Here is a 16579-nt window from a genome sequence, read left to right as displayed (position 1 = left end):
AGTATTGGGAAGAGAGATTCGCGTAAGCAGCGAGCATCGTCTCATTCCCTATTTCTTCAGGGTGATGACATACTGGGATAAGGCATGTACCCAACAATTCTCCAGCTGCTACAGAATTAGATAAACAAAAGTGGGTAACATTTGCTATTGAAGCCAATCTTTCCCATAGGTTATATGTCATTCGGGCTCGTAACGGAGAAAGCGCTCCCGAGCCAACCCCTACAGGAAATAGCAGGCACAAAAGGCATACAATCAATACAGAATTAGCAGTAATTTGGGCAAGAATTGCCACAAACAAAGTCTCAGGAGTCTCTGGCTGTTGGTTTGCTGCCAGCCGTCGTTGAGCCGCGGCGACCAATGCTTTTACTGCTCCCCATGTCACGGGCTGGCTTGGGACACTACGCCTCTTTCGTTTCCGTCCCTTCGTTGTCGACCCGGGAGGCACCGCGCTCTCCTCCAGGGTCAGCTGAAACTCCGGTATGGGGTTCGATAGTCCCTGGTGCCACGCCATGCTGCTTCAGTGCCGGTCGCACACACTGGGCCGGAACCCACAACGGTCCTGTAGGGAGAGACACAGCAGCATATCCCCAACCCCAAGTGATTAGAGGTACTGGGCCCAGCCATTGCGGATCAGGCAGCTGATGGTAATAGACACATGGTCTTTCCAGCACCTCGGATTTATGAAAATGCTGATCCGCGGGGGTCTGCTGATCTGCGTTTAGCGTTAAGTTATTTAAAGTGAACAAAAGGATATGCAATTGTTGCTGAATGTCTCCTAAGGTTCGGAGACGCAGCTCCCCTTGTTTTAATTGTTTGTCAAGCAAGGTTTTTAGCGTGCGATTTGCACGTTCAACAATGGCTTGGCCCGTGGAGTTATAAGGGATCCCGTGTGTGAGATGGACGTCCCATTGGACACAAAAGGCGGAAAGGGCTGTGGAGCAGTAGGCTGGGGCATTATCTGTTTTTATTTGGCTCGGGCGACCCATAACAGCAAAACAGGCTAGCAGATGGTGAATAACTTTAGGAGTGGCTTCCCCACGCTGTGGGGTTGCCCAGAGGAATCCCGAATAGGTATCAATGGAAACATGTAAAAACGAATAGGGGCGGAATTGTGGCACGTGAGTGACATCCATTTGCCACAGCTGATTCGCTGCGGTACCTCTGGGGTTAACGGCATAAGAAAAGGTAGGGGCAGCAGCGGCACAGTGGGGGCAGGAACGAACAATAGAACGTGCATGATCAGCAGGAATGTGAAACTGGCGGGCTAAAACAGAGGCAGACTGATGAAAAAAGGCATGGCTTTCAATGGGGTCAGAAAAAAGAGAATTTACCTCACCACGTAACGCGCAGTCAGCGCGCGCATTGCCTTCAGTGAGTAGCCCAGGCAGAGGGGTATGACTGCGAATATGAGCAACAAAGTACGGGAAATTACGAGTGGTGATGAGATACTGTAAAGACAAAAACAGGCGAAGGAGGTCTGCATCGACCTGAGGGGTAATGAGGGCTAGGGGTAAATGATCAATTACTTGATAAACATAATGGGTGTCCACAATCAAATTAAAGGGACAATCAACAAAAAGTTGAAAGGCCAAAACAACCGCAGCCAATTCTGAGCGCTGCGCAGAACGCTGAGGCAGCGTAAAGCGAGAATGCCAACGAGGGGGGTCACCTAATTGATAGGTGACAACACCGTGACGTGGAGAGCCATCAGTAAAAAGAGTGACGGCTGAAACAATGGGTTGAGAGCGACTAAGACGATGGACAACCAGGGGCACCTGTTGGGTAATTACCAATCGGGGATCTTTAGGGGGATTATAAGAGATCTCTCCCATATAATCACAAAGAGCAACCTGCCAGGCCAAGGAGGTGTGGCACAAAGAGTCAAATTCAGTACGGGACAAGGGGAGCACAATGGCAACTAAATCAGTGCCAGTAAGTTGCATTGCACGGTGGCGGGCTTTACGAACAAGATCAGATAGGGCATCTAAATACGGATAAATATTTCGAGGAGGGGTGGATGAAAGGTATAGCCACTCTATAATAGAGACGGCTGTGTCTGTACGGGGTACAAACAGAGCCGCAGTTGGAGTATGAGGGGTGGCAAGAAGAACCAACCGTAAGGGACGGACCTCTGGGAGTCTGTCCACAAACTGCTGACTCAATGCTGCATTGATTTGTCGAATGCAGGCAGTATGCTTTTCAGTGATGGCAATAACCGCACCCGGTGCCCGGGCTCCACGCAGGAGCTCGAACAACGGCTGCAGCATTGAAGTGGGGAGACGAAAGTAGGGCCGAATCCAATTTAAATGACCCAAAACTTGTTGTAATTTAACAAGGGTTAGGGGTTGAGGTAGAATTAGTTCCGGACGAACCGGAGCAGCATAGGTTTGTAAAACCTTATGTCCGAGGTAGTGATAGGGATAAGAGCGTTGGATTTTTTCTGGTGCCACTAATAGGCCATTTTGGCTGAGAATCTCGGACAGAGATTCAAGTTGTTCTGCCGTAACCTGGGGACCACTAAGCAAAATGTCATCCATATAATGGTAGACCTTTAGTGTGGGGTACCGGGCACGAAAAGGGGCAAGGGCCCGATCCACAAAGAGCTGACACAAGGTCGGACTATTTTGCATTCCCTGGGGCAAGACTTTCCATTGATACCTATGAGAGGGTTGCTGATTATTATATTGTGGCACCGTAAACGCGAATTTTTCGCGGTCTTGTGGGCAAAGGGGAATAGCGAAAAAACAATCCTTTAAATCTAACACACAAAGCTGATCGGTTTGAGGAATTAAATTCGGGTTCGGTAAGCCAAATTGTAAGGGGTCCATAGGTTGTATGCGTTTATTTATTTCCCTTAAATCATGTAACAGCCGCCATGCACCCGATTTTTTCTTAATAATGAACACCGGGGTGTTCCAGGGACTAGTGAAGCGTTCCAAGCGCTGTGCATGCAAATGTTGCTGCACCAGCGACTGAAGTGCTTTTAGCTTCTCTAGAGGGAGGGGCCACTGGTCAATCCATACAGGCTCTAAGGATTGCCACACCAAGGGTACTGCTGAAGGCATGGTGGGTGCGGGAGGGTTTTGGGCCATTAGATATTAATATCGAGGGTGGTGTCCAGCTTTGTAAGCAAGTCACGGCCCCAAATATTGAGGTGGACAGGGAGCACAAAAGGACGGATTGTAGCAAGGGCACGGCCTCCCGGTTTAGAGACCGTGACCCAAGACAAACTTTGGCGCCTGGGTTTACTACCCCCAATCCCCCACAACTCTTTAGAAGGAACTGTTGGCCAACTGACCGGCCACTCCAGATCACGAATCACCGTAACGTCAGCTCCAGTGTCCACCAGCCCTGTAAAGGGAACATCATTTAAGAGAAGTGTTAACTGAGGTTTCGAGGAGCGGACCGACATTGTTAGAGCAACAAGTGGAGAGGACGTGTTGTGAGATGGCGACTGAGCCAGCGTCGATCCAAAGCCGCCTCCGCCCCGGTCTTGATCCTCCACAGCTGGCACCTGATAGGGGACTAAAATCAATTGCGCAATTGACCGTCCACGCGGGAGCGACTGTGGAAGATGGGTCCATACCTGAACCTTAATAACGCCTGTGTAGTCAGCATCAATGACCCCTGGAATGACAAAAAAGCCCTGTTTCCCAGCATGTGAGCGAGGGAGAACAAGACCTACAAAGCCGGCAGGGAGAGGTCCCGTCACCTGTGTAAGTATAGCACAGACCTCCCCTGGCAGCCGAAAGTCAGTGTCCTCCTGCATGATCAAATCAAGCCCTGCACTTCCAGCAGTCGCCGCCCTCATAGAGTCTATGGATTTTAAGGCAGAGGAGCGAATGTCTGAGTGGGAAACACCCCCGTTTGGCCCTGGGTTCGGGGAGACCCGTCGCACGGTTTCCCGACCCGCTACGACACTGATTAGCCCAGTGATAACCTTTCCCACACTTTGGGCACTTCTTTGAGGGTCGGGCTGGTGCCTTAGATGAGCGGCACTCCCGCTGAAAATGACCCTCCTTACCACAGCGGTAACAACGCTTCCCCTCCTTCCCGGTTTTTCTCAGAGCGGCAGCCAGAACTCCAGCCTTATGGGCTTGTGTGCCGATGTTCTGGCACGCCCGCAGCATGTCTGAGAGCTCTAAAATACCAGAGGCTTGCGCTGCCTGGAGAGCACGGCGGCAATCCTCATTTGCATTTTCAACTGCCAATTTTAACAGGAGCTCGTGAGCTGCCTCAGTGTTATCCACCTGTTGGAGGATAGCCTCATGCAATCTGTTGGTAAAATCCAAAAAGGACTCTGAGGCACCCTGACGATACTGACAAAGCTTTTGGTAGGCTTGCCTGAATCCGGGACCTTCTTGAAAGCATGCTGGGCACAGGTGGAAATAATGGGGAAGACAGCCTGAGGGAGTTGAGACTGCATCTCAATAGTAGCAAACGGGCCCTCCCCTGCCAAATGCTCATAAATGATACCGTGCTCTCTATGTATCTGAGCTTGGCATTCTGCCATCTGCCGATACTCACTAATCCAAACAACATACTGACTGGGTGATAACATCATGCGCAGCAGCGTTTTCCAATCCTCAGGGATTAGGGAGTACCCAGTACCTATCCCCTCAATGAGACCACGCACAAAGGTGCTAGTCAGGCCAAACTCACGAATTGCTTTCTTTACCTCTCTAACCACCGAGTATGGCAAAGTGGTCCAGGTGCCCACGGGGTTGCCCTGGTCATCATTCTGCCAGGTCACCGGGCAAACTGAGACCAGATCAGCCAGCTCCTCCGCTGTAAGATCTGAGCGAGTCTTCGCTGCATGGACCATTCGTTGCACCAGTGAAAGCCCCTGAGCAGACGCGAATGACCCTCCGGGGGGCCCCACGGCGGGAGGGTGATCACACACCGGCTCCGGTGGGGAAGGCCAGGGAGGCGGTGGTAATAGAGGCCCTGGGGGCGAAGCAGGGGGAGGGATGGTTGCAGGAGCGGACGGGAGTGGCGAGAGCACCAGCCCCGCAAGGGAGGGCCTGTCCGAGGTGACACGCTGTATCGCGTCGCGGCAGAGGTGCCAGGCATGTAAAGCCTGCACGGGCGCCCGAGGCTCCTCGTGCAATGTCTGGCCCAACCGCTCCCAGTTCCGCTAAGTTAAGGGTTCCAGCTTCAGGGTACCACAGGCACTGGGCACTCACCTCCTGTAGCAGGAGAGTGAGCTCTCTAGTGGGACAGTCATGCTGAGCCTTACGCAACAAATATTGTAGCTCACAGCGGTGTTGCACTTGCAAAGCAGAGAGGGAACTTCCCATACTTACCACAATGAAAAATACTCACCGGGATCCGCGAAGCGGATGAGTGACGCGTCTGAAACCCTTGCCGGGCGAGGTGAGTGCTGAGGGCCCCACGTTTGGGCGCCAGTTGTGGCGGTTCAATACAAGACAGGACATGGCTTTAGGCAAGCAAGCAGGCTGGTCTGCTGATGGGATTGCCCCTGTCAGCTTTTCCACCTCTTTTATTTCTCTCCCCCCCCTGCACATCACATACCCCAACCGACCGCAAAAGGCATCAACAAAGGAAATAATATGACTTTGATTAATATTCCTATTTACTAGCCTCTATCTACTACAATCTTTATTCTCAGGCCTTGAGCTTCGGCTGAGGAAGCTTCCCACAGCTGATGTCCTTATTTTGACTTCCCAGATGGTCCATGTTTTCATGGTCCATGTCCTTGGACAGAACAGAGCAATGTGTGCATTGCTCCTACACAACAGTCAGGGTGTGCCCTGACTGTTTCCAGGTGCATGAACGCTACATGAACCCTTCATATATTCAACCTTTTTAACTGGCTATTTGCAGTGTACTTAGGCAAGTCTCAAGGTGAAAGTCCTAGTGTACTGTTGTGACATTCTATACCTTGGGGGAGCATGCTGCAACCCCCATATTCCTCATTTTCATATAATTGTGATCTTACATATAAAGCATGCCTTGTAAGGTATCAGGGGAAAGGTTATGATCTGCTGAAAGTCATTTCTCTATCCATATATGTATATCATTAATGCATATGAAGTTATGATAATTGTGTAGTACGGTTGTCACAAAAACATGCTGTAAGTTGGGGGAATCAGCCAGATATTAGCTCCCCAGAGGCAACAGCATGGAAAGTAACCAATGCCCGGGTACGGTGTCATACAACCCATCAACAGCCATTGTCCAGCAATGCAATGAGTCACCTGCATGAGGCCACACCAGGGGAATTGCTCAACCTTACTTGAGAGACTTAGGGCTTGTCTACACTTACATTTTATAGCGCTCTAACTTGCTGGCTCAGGGGTGTGAAAAATCACCACCCTGAATGCAGGAAGTCTGAGCGCTTTAAAGCGCTAGTGTGGACAGACTCCAAGCGCTGGGAGCCGTGCTTCCAGCACTCTGAGCTAATCCCCTTGTGGAGGTGGATTACCAAGAGCGCTGGGAGAGCTCTCTCCCAGTGCTCGCGCATGATCACACTTGCACTTCAAAGCGCTGCCGTGGGAGTGCTCCCCTGGCAGCACTTTGAAGTTTCCAGTGTAGTCATGCCCTCAGTAATGCTCACCTGACTCTGAAGGCGGGGAGGGAGGCAAAGCCAAGGAGGAAGAAAGCACATGATAAAAGGAAGAGATGTTTGCCATGCTCTTCCTCTCTCTTCCACCTCCATCTACAGACACCACACCAAGTGACTGAAGTGCTGATCAAAGGGGAGAGCCTGGCTGCAGAGCAACCAGCTAGACTGTGGTGAGAAGCATCTAAGTTTGTAAGGGCACTGAAAGTGTTAAGATCAGCTTAGAACGCATTTTGCTTTTATTTCATTTGACCAAATCTGACTTGTTATGCTTTGCCTTATAATCACTTAAAATTGATCTTTATATTTAATAAATCTGTTTATTTTACTTGAAGCAGTGCATTTGGTTTGAAGTGTGTCAGAGACTCCGTTTGGGATAACAAGGCTGGTACATATACATTTCTTTGTGAAATTGACAAACTCATATAAGCTTGCAGCTTCTAGTGGGCATAACTGGACACTGCAAGACGGAGGTTCCTAGGGTTGTATCTGGGACTGGAGATATTGGCTAGTGTCATTTGGTTGCAAGTAGCTGGGAGCAGCTTACATGCCAGAGGCTATGCATGAACAGCCCAGGAGTGGGGGTTCTCACAGCAGAGCAGGGTAAGGCTGGCTCCCAGAGTCAAGGATTAGCATGACCTAGCAGATCGCCAGTCCAGATAACACCAGAGGAGAACATCATAACCGTACATATATTCTGTGTCCCAAATTGGCTGAACCAACCCCATATTAACTGGTGAATTAGCATAAATAAAGGCAGGACCAAGAAAACCAAACCTGGCTCATGGGTTCACAATGAAATTTAAGAAAATGGGTTTGTACAAATCGAGACTGTAGACATCAGGGTCAGTGAACCCATGCAAACTATTTATGATGAGGAAAAATATGAATCTTTTGCAAACCAACCTTCAAGTTTTCATATAGCTCTGTCTAACAAGATATGAATAGGTGTCTTCTAAGCTGACAGTTATTTTGGACCTGATTCTCTATTCGCCTTTCCTGCTAGAGAGTTACTTGCAACAGTGCATAATGAGTGCCAAGTGGGTATAAAATGCTACCACATCACACTTTTCACCTTTGCACTCCATTTGCATGAGTATACCTGACAGCACATTGTGCAGAGCAGTAGGGAATCAGGCCCTTTATGTACTCATTAGTGATTCTGCTACCATAAAATAAGAGACTTGGGAGTGGATTTTATTCCTGAAATGGAGTTAATATGTGAAAAATTATAACTTCTGTGTGTTTTTTCACTCTACCTTCATGGAAGGTAATGAAAAGCTGGTCAGGAATCGGAACACACAGCCATACAGGTTACTTATAGGATGGTTGGAGAAAGCCAGATTCTGCCACCCTTACTCATGTTGAATAGTACCTTATGAAGTTAATGGCACTACTTCTGGAGTTAGGCTCTACTGAATATGTGGAAAAGTGGCAGGATCTGGTTCTTATGCAGCAGCAGTAGCTTCATAATCGGAGTACAATGGCCTTTATAAAACTTCAGTAAAACAAATCTTGTTATTTTAGCCAAGTCTGCCTAATTTACTGTCCTCTAGGCATTACAATATTATCCAAACCCTGTGCTTAAAAATATAAAATTGGCGTTTCATCAGTAGCACATAAGCGGAATGTTGTTTGTGAAATGCTCTATATTAGAAACATTTTCCCTTCCAGAACATTAGTGGTAAAATGAGTCCTTTTAAAAACACCGAGAAAGAGGCTCACTTCATTAGTATCAAATACGCTTTTGGAAGATATGGGACTACATTCTGTGCTGTGACTCTCATGAGACAGGCTTTAGATCCCTTTTTACCATCCAGATTGTGGGTTCCTTGAGAAGCTGTTCCAGTCCTTAGCCTAAATTAGAATAGCCCATAGACTACTCTAATTTAAGGCAGTCTTACCTAGATACCTATAGGTTGCTCTCCAGCCCAGAATTACCAAAACTCAGCGCACTGTAGCTATTCCCCTGTCTACCTCAATTCCCTCTCCTGCCATTGGCCCCACCCCAAAATGGTCCCATGCCACGGGTTGCCAGTAAACATTAAGAAAACTAGATTTTTCTAGGGGACTGTGGAGAGTGAACCCAGTTACTTGTTTGACTGAAAGAGGGATTGAAATGTTGGAACCAATTTGACACAATTATACAAAATGCATTATGTTCTGACAGTAATTTTCTTACATATTCCTTTGTTATATTTGTTTTGAAGCAGAGTTTTCTTCCTTTCAGTTTTGTCGGAATTTGTGTTAACGACATCTGTCAGTTACCATGGAGATAATTGTGATATCCCAGATTCATCATTATGGCTTCATTATAGGATTAAGTTTAGGGGAAAATAAAACAAAACAACAAACAAACGAACACACAAAATCAACCCAAAATGGTCCACATTCTGTACTGACTAATATCCTGCACCATCTGACTGATATTTTTCTGTCATAGCTGGGTTGACAGGCCCTGGAGTTTCAATAGGTTCAGGATCAAACCAAAGTAGTGAGCAGGGCTGCCTGGAGCGTAGATCAACCCTGAATTCACCCCAAGGTTGAAATCCTGCTATTTATAGTATGCCACTTCAGGTTATGACCTCAAAAGCTAAGCAGAGCTGATGGATATTTGGATAGAAGAGCTCCAGAAAACACCCACCCAGGCCCGCTGACAGCAACTCTGGGCCCCAGGGACGAACAGTCAATGGGCCCACGTGGATGCGGTCTGCCTCACATTTGGGAGGTGCTACGCCTGCACTGGCTGGTGCCCAGTGAGCTGCTGGCTGCGCGGCTGGTGCCCAACGAGTTGCCGTCTGCGCTGCTGGGCGCGCTCTTCCGGCACGGCCAGGCTTCCACATGCCCACCTGGTAGGGTTGCCAAATGTCTAATAGCGCAAACCCAATGACCCTTGCCCCGCCCCCTTCCCTGAGACCACACCCTTGTCCAGCACCTTTCTCCCAGGGTGCGGGCCCTGGGAGGGAGTTTCGGTGCGGAAGGGGATGAGGGGTCGGAGCAGGGCGGCCCACAACATTTTGGCACCTGAGGCAGGGAGCTCAAATGACGCCCCCATAACCTCTCACTTGGGCCAAAACTTTGAAAGGTCTCAATTCTGCCTTCTTCCTGTTCTACTCCTCTCATGGTGCTGCCCTGCTACCTACCCCAATAAAGGAGAACTAACAATTTAAAATGCCTTGTTCAAAAATTTTAAGTAACACTTAACTTTCAAATGCCTGAACAGCAAATGTAACTTTTCCTGTCTGCATAGTAAACACTGGCATTTTTATCTGTTTGAATAATCAGTGGTGCTTTCCATGCCTTCTTGGTTGCAAAGATTTGAACTGCTTCCTGCTGAAGGCCCACAGTCTGGGGCCTTCAGCTCATGCTCTGTTGAGATGGTTGCAAGGCCGACCAGCCTCTCCTGTGTCATTGTGGAGCGTAGATGTGTTTTTATTAACTTCAGCTTGGAGAAGCTGGGTTCTCCACTGGCAGCAGTTACAGGCAGTGTTAGAAGTATGCGCAGAGCAACAAAAGCCTTTAGAAAGAAGGTAGTCATCTTATTTGTGCACATATATTCCAGAATAGCCTTTGGAGTTGATCCTGCTGAAATGTATCTTGAAAGGGCCTTCAGTTCATCACTTAAATCACTTGCATCAATATCGCGCATGTCATCATGTGTCAACACTGTCTCTAGTGCCCTGCATTGCTGGTGTAGGTCTTCTTCAGGTATAGTGAGGAGTTTTGGAATATCATACAACATCCCAAATATACTGCTGTGTTCCTTGAGCTGCATGAAAGGTTCTTCAACTGACTGCATTGCACAATCTAGCACCTGGTTAAAGAATTCAACTTTGAATTGTTGTTTGGGGTCTCTTATGGGATTATCCGGTGTCTCGTAATCAAAATGTCTTCTTCTTTGATGACTCTTGTATTCTTGAATGGGTGGGAAAATAGCTTCAGTGTGAAGTTCCTCTACCAACTTCTGTGCACTCTTCAGAATGTTTTGAAATCCCTCATCTGACCAATAAGACTGTAGGTATGACTTTGCTTTGTCCAGTTGTTCCATTGCTCCAGATATATCAAGGTCAACACCTTGGAGTCTCTTGCTTACAACATTTATTTCAAACAGTATGTCATGCCACAACACTAAGCCACACAGAAATTTGAAGTTATGTATGTTTCTGGTAATTCCATTTCTATCTTCCCAATTTGGTGTTTGATAGGCTTTATCACCTCCACTCGACTTTCCCATCATGTGGCACTCCGTGGTTTCAGTGTCAGAGAGGATGTTCCCAGATGTTTCTTCAAAATTTGCCTTTGATGAGTTGATAAAGAGAGAAATACATAGATGTTTTGAATTGCATTAAAAAATTCAGCAGCCTCACTAGAAGCTGTTGCTGCATCACTGACCACCAAGTTCAATGAATGAGAACTGCATGGGACAAAAAAAGCTCAAGGGTTTAACTCTCAGATCCGTGTCTACACTCCTCTGTTCTTTTCTCTCATGTTGGCATCATTATTGTAGCCCTGACCTCTCATGTCAGCTATCGCAATTCCTGTATCTTCCAGCTTTTTATGATGCACATTTGTCATACCAGCTCCTGTAGTATCATCAATGTCAATAAATTCTAGAAAATGCTCTCTGACAGTCACCATTGCAGGGACATTTTCACTAGGTTCTGTTGTTGTTACAAAATGCACCATTAAAGTCATTTGTTCCCTATGTCAGATGTCAGGTGTGCAGTCCAGAATAAGAGAGTAATATCTTGCTGACTTCAGATCTGCCACAATCTTCTGTTGCCAGTAACTGTATGATCTCATTTTGAATTGTTTTTCCAAGGTAGTGGTGTGTGTACATTTCTTGGGTGGTGACTCTTCTTAGATGCTCCTGGAGTATAGCATCAAACTCAGCCATCAGCTCCACAATTTTAAGGAAGTTTCCATTGTTTGGCACATACAGCTGATCTGAAGTGCCACACAGTGCTAGGTTTTGGGTAGCAAGCATTCTCACAATGGCAATGAGCCTTTTCAGTACATTTTGCCAGCAGAGAGACTCTGATGCAATCTTCTCTTGATGCTGATCATCTATGGTGGCCTTTAACCTTAGTCTCATCTCAAGCTCTTTTCTATGGAATTCTCTCTGGTGATTTGCTGCCTTCTCATGGCATGCCAGATTTCTAGCCAGATTTTTCCAGTCCTTTGTTCCTGTAGAACCCAATGTGGCTGGAACATTAGACTGGAAGAGTCTGCAACAAAAACAGTATGTAGCATTCTGGGTTTTTGAGTACATAAGCCATGGCCTCTCCACTTTGGCACCATTGGGGATTTCATGCCAATAATGTGTTGGATGGAAACTTCTATTTTCATTTTCTTTGGGGAACATGAAGTTTTTCACTTGTTGTGGCCCATGCAGTACAAGGAAGTCCCTCAGACTACTGCTCAAGTGGGTCCACAGTCCTGGATCATCTAGACTTAAGGAACTAAACTCAGCAGCAGCTGTTTCTTGCACCTCCACCACACTCTTCTCTGATCTACATTTTTCTTCAGGAATGTGCATGGTTACATCCATTTGAGATGGAGATATGGATGCTGCAGTAGCTGCCAGGTCACCTGCACTCTGACTAACTGGAAGATCAAGCTTCTCTCCACTCACATCCACACTGGGGCCGGAAGGCTCACCGTGAACATTTGTGTCTGTGTATCTTAGGAGAGCTCCTTCCTGCTTAGATAGAAAAGCTTCTTTCGCTTGCTTTCTTTTTCTGAATGTGCCCCAGAGGGGCGTTTTCTTCTTTCACTCAGGACTGCTGTTCTGTGCCAGGTATAGTGGCTCTCAACACTCAGTTGAAGGGGACAAATAAGTAGGCTGGTAGCAGGGCCTGAGTGAGGGAAGATATCAGCGTCTTAAGGGCCTAACTGGCTCCTACTACTTCAGTTGACTGCCTGTTCTCCTCAAGTGGGTTCAGGGAAGCAGCAGGAAACAGGAAGCTCCCTGAGAAGCTGGTGTTAATCAGTCCAGGCTCCTGGGGTGCTAGAGAGGTACATAAAAGGCTCCTCCTGCAGCTCTTGATGCTTTCGGTTATTCCCTCTCACCTTTTCTCCTGCCTGCCTGTTATGTCTCTTGTGCCCTCTTTCCTCCAGCACAGCACTCCACCATCTTTGTGCATCTAGAGCAGAGAGAATACATGTGCACCAGCAGCAGACACAATTTTCTACACTCTGGGTCCTGGTGGCACCCCCCACAGTCTGGCACGTTAGGCGGCCTCCTCAGTTCGCCTCATGGTAAGGCCAGTCTTTCTTCACTTCCTGATTGGAAGTGAACTCACCAGATCCAGATGTAATTTGTCCCCTTGGAATTGATTCCTGAAAAGTGAATAGACGTAACTTGTGCTGTAAATCTCTAAGCCCTGAGTTTTAGGGCTTCTTTGAAAGAACACTGAGGATAAAGCACCAAGGTTAAAATGTTCATTTGGTCATGTGAAATTTATCACGCTGGTTTAAATGATTCATTTTATTTTTTGTGCCTGCGTGTTATAGGGTTTCCAGATGTGCATGAAAAAGGGACTGTATTACGTACATTGCAGTTTGCTCGATGTACACTGGCTCATCTACACATACCAATTGTACTGCTTTTAACTATACTGGTATAAAGTGGTACAACAGCCCCCTGCTCTCCCCCTCACACACAGCAGCTACCGTTATATCAGCAGAAAGGTGCATACATTAGTATAGCTTATTCCTAAAAGGGAATAGGAATAAACTCTACCAATATGAGAACTTTTATACTAATATAACTGCTATGGGTTGTTTTGATGTAACTATTTCAGTCGAAAATTCTCTCTTGCTCCATCCCCCTTTTGCTGTGCATTCATTTCAATGGGACCACTTGCAGAGTAAGGTCATACTGAATGTGAGAAAGGGTGGCTGAATCAGGGCTAGAGTGAATTTGGATATGGATAGAGCCCTCTTTAATGTTTTTAATGAAGTAAATACTAATAGAAACTGCGTGATCATGGGAGATCATCCTTTAACTTCCCAGATATAGACTGGAGGACAAGTGCTAGTAATAATAATAGGGCTTAGATTTTCCTCGATGCGATAGCTGATGGATTCCTTCATCAAGTAGTTGCTGAACCGACTAGAGGGGATGCCATTTTACATTTGGTTTTGGTGAGTAGTGAGGATGTCATAGAAGATATGGTTGTAGGGGACAACCTTGGTTCAAGTGATCATGAGCTAATTCAGTTCAAACTGAACAAAAGGATAAACAAAAATAAATCTGTGACTAGGGTTTTTGATTTCAAAAGGGCTGACTTTCAAAAATTAAGGAAATTAGTTAGGGAAATTGTCAAGGTTCCTCCCCCACTCTGAACTCTAGGGTACAGATGTGGGGACCTGCATGAAAACTTCCTAAGCTTACTTTTACCAGTTTAGGTTAAAACTTCCCCATGGTACAAATTAATTTTATCTTTTGTCCTTGGAATAACCACTGCCACCACCAAACTCTAACTGGGTTTACTGGGAAACGTAGTTTGGACACGTCTTTCCCCCCAAAATCCTCCCAACCCTTGCACCCCACTTCCTGGGAAAGGTTTGGTAAAAATCCTCACCAGTTTGCACAGGTGACCACAGACCCAAACCCTTGGATCTGAGAACAATGAAAAAGCATTCAGTTTTCTTACAAGAAGAATTTTAATAGAAATAGAAGTAAATAGGAGTAAAGGAATCACCCCTGTAAAATCAGGATGGTAGGTACCTTACAGGGTAATTAGATTCAAAACACAGAGAATCCCTCTAGGCAAAACCTTAAGTTACAAAAAAGACACACAGACAGAAATAGTCATTCTATTCAGCACAATTCTTTTCTCAGCCATTTAAAGAAATCATAATCTAACACATACCTAGCTAGATTACTTACTAAAAGTTCTAAGACTCCATTCCTGTTCTATCCCCGGCAAAGCAGCATACCAACAGACACAGACCCTTTGTTTCTCTCCCTCCTCCCAGCTTTTGAAAGTATCTTGTCTCCTCATTGGTCATTTTGGTCAGGTGCCAGCGAGGTTACCTTTAGCTTCTTAACCCTTTACAGGTGAGAGGATTTTTCCTCTGGCTAGGAGGGATTTTAAAGGGGTTTACCCTTCCCTTTACATTTATGACAGAAGTGGATTGGACGGAAGAACTTATGGATCTAAAGGCAGAGGAGGCCTGGGATTACTTTAAGTCAAAGCTTCAGAAGCTATCGGAAGCCTTCATCCCAAGAAAGGGGAAAAAATTCATAGGCAGGAGTTGTAGACCAAGCTGGATGAGCAAGCATCTCAGAGAGGTGATTAAAAAAAAGCAGTAAGCATACAGGGAGTGGAAGATGGGAGGGATCAGCAAGGAAAGCTACCTGATTGAGGTAGCAGGCTGGTAGCAGGGCCTGAGTGAGGGAAGATATCAGCGTCTTAAGGGCCTAACTGGCTCCTACTACTTCAGTTGACTGCCTGTTCTCCTCAAGTGGGTTCAGGGAAGCAGCAGGAAACAGGAAGCTCCCTGAGAAGCTGGTGTTAATCAGTCCAGGCTCCTGGGGGTGCTAGAGAGGTACATAAAAGGCTCCTCCTGCAGCTCCTGCTGCTTTCGGTTATTCCCTCTCACCTTTTCTCCTGCCTGCCTGTTATGTCTCTTGTGCCCTCTTTCCTCCAGCACAGCACTCCACCATCTTTGTGCATCTAGAGCAGAGAGAATACATGTGCACCAGCAGCAGACACAATTTTCTACACTCTGGGTCCTGGTGGCGCCCCCCACAATCTGGCACCTTAGGCGGCCTCCTCAGTTAGCCTCATGGTAAGGCCAACCCTGGGTCGGGGGCTGGGAGGGAGTTGGAGTGAGGGGTGCAGGCTTTAGGCTGGGGCAGGGAGTTGGGGTGTAGGAGGGTGCCAGGGGGTCGGCGCTTTCCTTGGGCAGCTCCCGAAAGCGACCAGTATACTCCTCTGGCAATGGGTCCTAGGCGGGCGGCTCAGAGGGTCGGAAGCGCTGCATCCGAGAGTGCTAAAGGTGTTGGCGGATGTGATTGCAGAGCCATTGGCCATTATCTTTGAAAACTCATGGCGATCGGGGGAGGTCCCTGATGACTGGAAAAAGGCTAATGTAGTGCCCATCTTTAAAAAAGGGAAGAAGGAGGATCCGGGGAACTATAGGCCAGTCAGCCTCACCTCAGTCCCTGGAAAAATCATGGAGCAGGTCCTCAAGGAATCAATTCTGAAGCACTTAGAGGAGAAGAAAGTGATCAGGAACAGTCAGCATGGATTCACCAAGGGCAAGTCATGCCTGACTAATCTAATTGCCTTCTATGACCAGAAAACTGGCTCTGTGGATGAGGGGAAAGCAGTGGATGTGTTATTCCTTGACTTTAGCAAAGCTTTTGACACGGTCTCCCACAGTATTCTTGCCAGCAAGTTAAAGAAGTTAAAGAAGTATGGGCTGGATGAATGGACAATAGGGTGAATAGAAAGCTGGCTAGATTGTCGTGTAGTAGTGATCAATGGCTCCATGTCTAGTTGGCAGCTGGTATCAAGTGGAGTGTCCCAAGGGTTGGTCCTGGGACCGGTTCAATGTCTTCATTAATGATCTGGAGGATGGTGTGGATTGCACCCTCAGCAAGTTTGCAGATGACAGTGAACTGGGAGGAGTGGTAGATATGCTGGAGGGTAGGGATAGGATACAGAGGGACCTAGACAAATTGGAGGATTGGGCCAAAAGAAATCTGATGAGGTTCAACAAGGACAAGTGCAGAGTCCTGCAGTTAGGATGGAAGAATCCCATGCACGGCTGCAGACTAGAAACCGAATGGCTAGGTCGCAGTTCTGCAGAAAAGGACCTAGGGGTTACAGTGGATGAGAAGCTGGATATGAGTCAACAGTGAGCCCTTGTTGCCAAGAAGGCCAACGACATTTTGGACTGTATAAGTAGGGGCATTGCCAGCAGATCGAGGGACGTGATTGTTCCCCTCTATTTGACATTGGTGAGGCCTCATCT

This window comes from Eretmochelys imbricata, chromosome 8 (genome assembly GCF_965152235.1).
Source record: "Eretmochelys imbricata isolate rEreImb1 chromosome 8, rEreImb1.hap1, whole genome shotgun sequence".
NCBI classification, from domain to species: domain Eukaryota; kingdom Metazoa; phylum Chordata; order Testudines; family Cheloniidae; genus Eretmochelys; species Eretmochelys imbricata.
This window is presented reverse-complemented; position numbering follows the sequence as displayed.